Below are 9864 nucleotides of genomic sequence, written 5' to 3' on the forward strand. Positions count from 1 at the left end.
AGAATAAATTTTTAAAGAAGTTTAGAAAATAAAAATTTATTAAAAACTAAAATATTAGATATAAATTTTTTTAATTTCGGAGGCCAATTTAGGTGTTTCCCCATGATTATTTGATGATGCACTTGCATTTGCATTTGCATTCATCGAGGGTTTAAAACTAAAAAGGATACGCAGCTGATATTTATGTCAATTGTATATATAATGAAGTGTTTATCTAAGATGAACTTAAAACTTGGGAAATGAATAGACTCGATGTAATATTAATCTGATATTTTATGCACAACAATACTTCCAAAATATGATAATGAAGATTGAACTATTGAAGACCATAATGACTTGATTCAGCAAATTAAAGTATAATCTCTTTTATGAATCAGTTGATTATATATATATAAAAGGTCCCTTTTTAAGTTTTTTCCAATTTTAACTCGATCTATACTCTTTTTTGTTTTTTGGTTGAAACAACAGTTATATACAGCTCAAAAAATAAAGATTAATTACAGATTAAATGGACATAAAAATTTTTTGTTTATCTTATGCTAATAATTTCTCGCTGAGACAGATTATCCAAAAATAGGTCCCTGACCTTTTGTCCCGTAGACATTTTTGTCCCTGACCATTGAAAAATACTTTTAAGTCCCTGACCTTCACAAAATTTGGACGGATCAGTCCCTCCGTCCAAATGCCTCCGTCAGGGACTGATCTGTCCAAATGCCTCCGTGAGGGACTGATCCGTCCAAGTTTTGTGAAGGTCAGGGACTTCTAAGCAAGGTATTAGGGTATTTACTAAAATCTTTCTTACCATTAATAAAAAAAAATGGCAACTTGAAAGTCACATTCTACCACTAATTTTCTTATCCCCAAAGCCCACGACAGGTCTAGTCCTTTCAAAATGCCCCATAGCTCGGTCTTGTAAGTTGAACAGCGCCCAATCAAGAAAGAGAAACCGCTGATCCACTTTCCGTCGCTGCTTTTAAGGAGACCATCACAACCCCCTTTTATCGTCATTCCTTCCATGGCACCGTCTATGTTCAATGCAACCCATTGAGCTTGAGTACGATTCTATTTGATTTGCATGGTTTCTTTGTGGCTTTCAAAAGGTAAAATCTTCTTTCTGTTGAATGCTTTCTAAATTTCTTCTACCCTCTTTCAAATTTTCCTACTTACATATAGGGGTCTTCAATAACCATTCTCATTGATTTCTCTATTGCACCAGTTTCACATGTTCTAGCTACTGACAATAAAGACATTTTTTCAATCCATGCCTGGTAAGTTCCCAAGTTGATTGTTGAGGTTGAGAGAAACTCAATCCTTCAAATTGATTTCGAAGAATGCTTGCACTACCTCTGGTTTTATCAGGTTCATCCATATCCTTGAAACAATCGGGCAGTTTCTGAAGGCATGCATTATGTCCTCAGTCTGAGTTCTGTAGTTATGATAGGTATCCTCTCCTCCAAAAAATGTGCTTTTCTCTGGTTAGTTAACAATCTATCATGTAATAGTCTCCAAACTAAAATTTTTGCCTTCTGAGATCCTTCCCATCTCCAAACTTTGGTCCAGTAGTTTTGTTGAGGCTTTGTCCATTTTCCTAGTGCTTTGTATGTGACTCCAATGAAAAAATCTCCATCTTCCTTGTGCTTTCATACCTTAGTGTCCTCATTCTGTTCAGGGAATGTTGGTGGGGAAGCTATAATCTTTGTCACCACATCTTCCGGTAAATACTCTGTAAGTTTATTAATATCTCATTCTCCTCTGTTGTTAGTCCATTCCCAAACAGATGATTCAGTATCTGAAATATTTTGTGTTGCAACTTCAAGCAGGTTATTGGTTTCTTCCACCTAGGGGTCTTGCCAGAAATTCGTAGAGTATCCATAAAGGTGAGTTCATACTTCTGGATCTTAGTTGAGTGATTTGTCTACTTCCACTGTAATATTTGTGTCTTATAACCTCTGTCAATAAAGAGTTTATTTCTGTATTGAGTTGCCAGATGATCTTCATAAGGAAGGCGTCATTCATAACATTGAGTTTTCTCAGGCCCAATCCCCCTTCATGTTTGGGAGTGCAAAGAGTTTTCTATCCTATAGCATGTAGTCTCCTTTGATTTTCAATGTCTCCCTATATATAGCCTCTTTGTAGTTTCTCAATCTCATAGCAATGCTTTTAGGCACTCTTCCATTTCCCATATCAAAATTCATCGTCGGACTAATGGTCGATTGAGCTAACGTGATCCTTCCCGCAAGGGATAGCAACTTACTTTTTCACCCTTTTCAGCTTTCTTTGGACTCTTTCAATAACGGTCTTGAAATTATCTTTGTCTTTTCTGTTGTTGTTTATCATGGCCCTAAGATACCTCCCCAGAGTATTACTTTCCTTGAAATCAATTCTGCTAGTGTTATCTTGTTTGGTTTGAGGTGTTGTGTTTTTGGAGAACATTATAGTGGATTTAACTTTATTGACTTTTATCCCTACCACTGTGTGGAAGTTATCCAATACTTCTTTAATTTTAGTGATCTAACTAGTAAAAGCTTTCACGAATAGAAGGAGATCCTCCACGAACATAAGGTGAGAAATTTTTGGGCCATTTTCCCCCACCTTGATAGGGTTCCAGTTTCCAACATCCACTTCTTCTTCAATGTGCTGGGATAGATAATCCATAGAGAGATATGGGGTTTCCCTACCTCACACCCCTACTAGGTGTGAAATCTTTGGTTTTGCTTCCATTCCATAAAATATTGTAGCTGACCGAATTGACCCCTCCCATGATCATGTTGATGAACTGGGTAGTTTGAAATCGATTAGCCTTTGCTTGATAAAACTCTAATTAATTATTTCATATGCCTTTTCAAAGTCGATCTTGATGGCCATGAATCCTCTCCTCCCTTTTATGCTTTTCATAGTTTGCATAAGCTCTTTCGCAATAAGGATATTATCCTGAATGTTTCTGCCAGGTATGAAGTTTGATTAGTATAGGGAAATTCTTTCATTAAGAAGGGGTTTTAGTCTCTTCACCAAAATCTTATACAAGATTTTATATCTCACATTGCAAAGGGCTATGGGCCTAAATTAAGCAACAAATTTCAGGTTCTGAATTTTGAAGATCAAAGTTAAAAGAGTAGTGTTGGATTCTTTGATGAGATCCGGGTTATTCCAGTAATCCTTGATGTGGTCACACGTCTTCCTGCTCAAGAGGTCCCCGTTGTTTTTGTAAAAAGCAAATAGACAGCCATCCTCTCCTGGTGCTTTGTGAGAGCTTATGTTGTAAAGGACTTTTTTAATCTTCTCGTCCATAAGGGTTGTTTCCAGTGCCCTGCAACTAGATAAATCTAGAACAGGATAAGGATTTGTCAAAGTGTGTGAAGGAACTCTCATTACTTCTTCTTTATAGAGATTGAGAAAGTAGTCTACTATGTGGTTTTTTAATTGCTGCTCCTTTTCTATCCAATTGCCTTCCTAGTTTCTTAGTTTCAGAATTTTGTTTTTTCTCCTTCTGATGATAGTTTTTGTATGGTAGTGTAAAACTCGCGAGATTAATAAGTAATTAGCCAATAAATTGATTATTATTTAAAAAAATTAGAAAATGAAATTTTATAGTTTAAAGAAGTAGAAATAATTAATATATAAATTTTAACACTAATTTTAAAGATTTTTGGCCCAAAATTGAGCCGTTGGGCCAAACCGTTGGATCGAGCCCCAAATTGGGCCCAAGGCCCAATCCATTCACCATTATTTAACTTAGCTCCAGCCATTCCTCCCCCAAAATACAAAGAACATGCTGAACAAAGGGAAAAAGGGAGAAACAAGAAAGCAAAACCCTTGTCAAATTTCAATTCACCATATCTTCCAATTCGAAGCTCCGATTGACGAGACGTCAGTGACTACGCATTCGTTTCGGAATTCTCTACAAATTCCATTGAACAATTTGGTAAGAAATTTGAGATTTTGTGCCCAGTTTTTACCTATTCAATTTCGAACATTTTGGGGTTTTGGTATTGAAGAATTGAATGATTTTGATGATTTAGGTGAACTCTAGTAATGATTAATCACTGGGTATCATCCATTTTAGCTGTGGGTAAGGTAAGAACTATTAGACCTTTTTGAATCATGAAATTTTGGTAACCCTAGGTTGATTTTGGTAAATTGTGTGATGTTAGATTATATTGTATGTGTTGAGATCACATTGGTGGATGTTGGATGATTGATTTGAGCTTTGGAAGCTGAGATTCTTTTTGGTGAGAAGTTGGAGCTTTAAAACTTGTAGAGCAGAGGAATTCTGAAGTGTCTGAGTATTAGGGAAGAATCGGCCAAGGTATGGTTTTGGTTTCTCGTAGATAACGTATAATGTAACGAAAAACTTAGGCTAGTTGATCGTAGGATAAGTTGAACTATGTGAACATGTTGAGGTTTAGCAATTTGGTGGATATGTTGAGTTTAATTATGTAAATATGTGATAATTGATGATTGTGGTGATTAATGAGGATTGATGAATGATTATGAGTTGTGCTATGATTTATTGATAAATTGAGTTGTTGTTGGCTATTAATTGTTGGGTTGAAATGTTGTAAAAGGGGTGGAGTGGATGTGAAATGGCTTTGAGTGTATTTGGTGTTGTTTGAAGTGTGAAACCTTGGTTTAAGATTGTGGCTTTGGTAAAATAGAGGTTTGGAGCTTTTTGGTAAAAACTTTATTTTTGACCAAACTTTGGTGAGCCATAACTCGACTTCGAGACCCTCAAACTTTATCAAACTTATTTTAAATAAAAATTAGATTCATGAAGTTTATGCCGTTCAAAGAACGGACTAAAAATATTTTTTAACAAAAAAGTTATGCGCGTCGAAAATTTGGTGTGTAGAAGTGGATTCTGCAGAACTTAACAGTTTTTTTATACTTATGGAGGACATGTGTACGCGAGCACACATGTGACGCGAACTTTGGGCTCTGTCCAGACGTCCCGCGTACGCAGGCGTGTATATGCGTACGCGAAAGGAGAATCTTACAGGCTCGTGTATGCGGGCAAGTACCATGCGACGCGAGACATCCTCCCTGTTCGAGGGACTCGCGTACACGGACAAGGGTCGTGTACGCGAGTTGGGCAAACAACAACTCTGCGTACGCGGAACATGGCATGTGTACGTGGAATCTCTGTTTTTGGAAAAAGAAATGTATTTTCGTGATTCTAATCTATTTTATAACCTCTAAACATCTACGTTTACTTTCTAAAGGTCCTAAATTTAGCTTTTAAGTATAAGAAAGAGAGTGAACCTATAGAGAAGGGTTGTGAAGCGAAGAAATTGAATAGAGAATGGTGAGTAAGGTGATATATGATATGAATGATGAATGATTTGATGATAAATGTTTGAGGAAGTGCGAAAATATTATGAATGTATGAATAATGAATGAGACATAATTAATGGCAATGATAATATTGAGGTATTGGATGTGGGGAAGGCGGTGAGACGTTAATCCCTCGATCTTTTTCTCCCACATTCTCTGTGATTGTGATTTGTTGGATGTGAGAAAGATGGTAATGCGCTAATCCCTCGACTCATTCCCCCGCATTCCTAGTGTTTGTGTTTTGTGAAATATGAGGAAGGTGGTAGGGCACTAATTCCCCGACTTTTTTCCTCACATTCTCTCTCCCTCTCTCTGTCTGCATGGTGGTAGGACACTAATCCCCCGATGTTTTCTCTCACATTTCTATCTCTCTATTTGTAAGGTGGTAGGACACAAATTCTCCGACCGGTATGGCACGGCCTCACTAGGGGAAGGTGATAGGGCACTAATGTAATACCCTAACCTTTAGCACCTCATGATCGTACCAAAAGCTCAGGCGTTACTTATCTCTAAACCTTTTTATTCTATACTATCTGTATTTAATATTGAGCCTTTGCGAATACGAACCGAAACTTTAATTAAGAAAACAAAATAGTTGTTACTTTTAAAAGTAAATTATCATTTCTACCCATAAAAGTTGAAAACGCTGACATATCTACCCATAGAAGATAAAAATTACCATTTGTACCCATAAAAATTAATTTCGCAAGCAAAATTACCCAAACCCAAAATAATTATATAAAATCCCCAAACTACCCCCTTCTCTTCTCTCACGCATGCACCCACCCTCACTCACTATCTGCAGCACCTAAACCACTACTGTCGTAGCATCATCTCCCTTCCTCCTCTCTCTTTCTCTCTCTCTCTCTTTCTCTCTCTCTCTCTCTCTCTCTCTCTCTCTCTCACACCTCTTGAACATCAACATAGCCCAGCCACTATCCACTTCAAAATCATAAAAAAGAACAAACTCAAATCAAATTGAAGAATAGAACATGCATAGATTTAAAATAAAACCCTAATTTCTTAGAACCTTCACAAAAAATTGTCAATTTCTCAGATTCAATATCACTATTTTCGTTTCAAATAACACAGAACATTAATTTGATTTTGGCGATGCTGGGAGGAGATGACGAAAACGCATCGCTAGGAGGAGAAGAGAGCAGCAACGCCGAGAGAAGAAGATGAAGATACGACATTTGAAAAAGGAAGGAACTCAACGTTGAAGAAGTTGTTGTTGCAGAAAATAGAGGACTCAAAATTGCTACTTCCTGAAGCCGAAAACCTCCCGAAGAAGAAGAAGAAAAAGAGGAGGAGAGGAAAAGATAGAGCTCGCGACAACAAAAGAAGGAACCACCATTAATACACAAAAGAGAGAGAGAAGAACGACAGAGATGAGAGAGACATCAATAGGGAAGAAGAGGAAGGAAAAAGTGCGAAGAGGGAGGAGAGAAAGAGAGAGGGACAATTAAAGAAGATAGAGTAGAAGGAAGAGAGAGAGAGAGAGAGAGAGAGAGAGAGAGAGAGAGAGAGAGAGAGAGAGAGAGAGAGAGAGAGAGAGAGAGAGAGAGAGAGAGAGAGAGAGAGAGAGAGAGAGAGAGAGAGAGAGAGAGAGAGAGAGAGAGAGAGAGAGAGAGAGAGAGAGAGAGAGAGAGAGAGAGAGAGAGAGAGAGAGAGAGAGAGAGATTATAAACCTAAAGCTTCTTCTACTTCCTCTTATTTTAGTTCTCTCCATCGATGTAACACCTAACTTTTAGCACCTCATGATCGCACTAAAAGTCCGAGCGCTACTTACCTCTATTCCTTTAATTATATACTATGTTTATTTAATATTGAGCCTTTGCGAGTACAAATTAAAAGTTTAATTAAGAAAACGGAAAGATTTTATTTTTAATCACTTAATCACAAAGATATATATATTCACATAGCATTATATACATAAACTTATTTCAAGATTCTCAAATACAAGTCCTATCCCCTCTAAAAACTAAAAACAATAAACGATGAGGGAAAAAAAAAAATCTAAAAACTCATCTTGTAAACATAATCTTCTATGCTCCTGTAACTCCACACTAAACTTTCACACCTGTAGCTAAAAAGGGGTGGAAATAGGGGGTAAGAACTAGGGAGTTCTTAGTAGGGTCGGGGTAGTTAGTTAAGTTGGGATTATCATAACTCCATTTAATTCACAGCCCAACACAAGGACCCAGAACAATAACCAGTCATAGAAGTTCAAATCAACAAGCAATGAAAATCACAAACACACTCAAGCAATCACAAACAATTCACAACACCGAACCAAATGCAAAATATGCAAACAAGGATGATGCATGCCTATTCCTATCACAGGTAATGAGCTCATTTGTCGGTTTCGACCCGCACACGATGCAATTCAACTCGCAAGTCGAATAAGGCATTCCAGTGACATAACCTCTGCAAGTTTCTACTTCTTGCAGGCGCTGATTCTCCAGCTGAAGTATGTCGAACATGACCTCTGCAAGTACTTGCAGGCACTGATTCTCCAGCTGAAGCATGTGACACCTTCTCCTAGAAGCCATTCCATATTTATGGGCGTCCCCGCACAATCACAAACAAAGCCCACGGCATATTAACATTTATCCTTTGGCACCTTAACTATATTATCGTCCCCTCTCATGACCTTCCCATAATCATACGTGCCGATTTATCTTCTCTTTTTATTTTAAAACCAAAACCACCTCTTTATAACATTCTCCAAAACCTTTAAAATAATTTCACTTTCTTTTAAAATACAAATAGAAACCATTTATTAGTTAAACCCCTCAGCAAAGCCTCTAGACTTTAGGGGAGCGACAACTAATCTCATTTTCTTAAGTTCATTAGAAATCCTTAACAATCATTGTTTTCTTAAATTGAATTAATCAAACAAAATTTCTAAATCAAATCAAAACTAAATCATACAAATCAGAGGTCCCGAACCAATGTCAAAACCAACACCAATCCCAGTTCCATCCTTAAAATTAATTCTTTAATTTTTTCCAAGACGTAGCAAAACGAAATCATTCAATCAAAATTCAATTACTTTTAAAGTTTACTAAAACTCTTCCGAATAAAATTTTTAAGTCAAAGTCAAAACATAAGCCTTTTTCATATTTAAATCAACCTTAAAACATAATACTTCACTTAAATAATTTAAAATCATAAAATAATTCTTTTCTAAATAGATCGAAATCAAAACATATACTTTTATTAAATTATTAAACTCAAAACATAATTATTTTCTTAATAAATCAAAAATCAAATAATACAACTTCTCAAATCCAATCTTTTTCTAAATAACATTTCAAACAAAGTCTTAAATTTTATAACAAAATTTCGACAGTATCTCCCCTAAAATTCGAACTTTGCCACCCTTTTCGGATCCCATCCAAACCATTTCTCAAATTCTTTCAAATCGTTTCCAATAAATCAAAACCATTTTTAATATAAAAAATTTTTATAAAATTAAACCAGTTAAAAATTCAACTGCTTCCAAAATCAAACCATTTCCATATCTCAAAGCATGTCATCCATTTATTTCTTATTAAATCTCAATGTCATCATCAAATCTCACCAATTCCACTTGATTACCAATAACATTCTAGCCCTGAATTCATCAAAATAATTCGGTTCTTGGCTGCACTTAAACTGACTGAACCCCAAACTAATCACAAATATCAATATATCACAAAAATTCAACATAAATTCAGTCAAATTCAATCAATAATCAATCAAACGAACATTCACTTATCAAATTCACATTCAATTATTATAAAATTATCAAACCCTACCTCCGTACAAAAATCACAACAACGAAAACTCTGGAGAAGCTTTCTAACCAAGCTTTTGAAGAAGAAAACGTCAGAAATTGTCTGTGCCTCCTAGAACTCCAATTGACCAAACTCAAGGGGAAGAGAAGCTACGCCACCGTCAACTTCTACCAGACAAAAGTAACGCCAACGTGTAGAGGAGGAGGATACGAACACTTTTACCGGATTAGATTTTTTATTGGAGTTACGGATCTCAAGAAATCAAGCTTGGAAGGGTTGAGGTTCCATGGTTTTCTTTCTTTCTCTCTCACGGTTCTCTTTTCTCTTTCTCACCCAAATGAACATTCGCTTTTTTGATGATTAATGATGAAGAATTATTGGTTAGATGACACATGTGGGGTTGGGTGTCGTATTATAAGGCTGCTGAGTCAGCAATTCAAGTTATAAATATCCTAAACGGATAATTATGAAAGCTGGATATATTAAAACACAAGTAATAATATATATGAGTTACTAATATAAATGACATTAGTAATATAACAATAAAAGATATATGGTGAAGCATTAGCAAAGCTATGTTCACCGAGAAGTACCGATATTTACTCATATCAACGGATATCGAACTCGATAATAATATTATTAACTAGACTATATTTTTAAATTAAAAATATCAATTACTCAAATTAAAATATATATAATTTATATTATTTATAAATTATTAAAATTATAGTTTTAATTATGTAAAATA

General features: G+C 35.7%; 1 long non-coding RNA gene across 12 annotated transcripts in view; it reads left to right on the forward strand.

Annotated features, from left to right (window-relative positions):
* The window catches only part of LOC107619400, a 24117-nt gene continuing 15062 nt past the window's right edge, over positions 810–9864 (forward strand). The window contains exons 1-7 of one of the 12 annotated variants that reach the window (XR_002353381.1): positions 810–1100; positions 1217–1441; positions 1670–1725; positions 1821–1877; positions 1988–3922; positions 4020–4074; positions 4152–6767. This is a non-coding gene — a long non-coding RNA (uncharacterized LOC107619400). Of the gene's footprint in view, positions 1101–1216; positions 1726–1817; positions 3923–4019; positions 4075–4151; positions 6768–9864 lie in introns of those variants that run through there. The other 11 variants (XR_002353382.1, XR_002353379.1, XR_002353376.1 and 8 more) reach the window with 11 other exon arrangements.

Source organism: Arachis ipaensis, chromosome B09, assembly GCF_000816755.2.
Source record: "Arachis ipaensis cultivar K30076 chromosome B09, Araip1.1, whole genome shotgun sequence".
Lineage (NCBI taxonomy): Eukaryota > Viridiplantae > Streptophyta > Magnoliopsida > Fabales > Fabaceae > Arachis > Arachis ipaensis.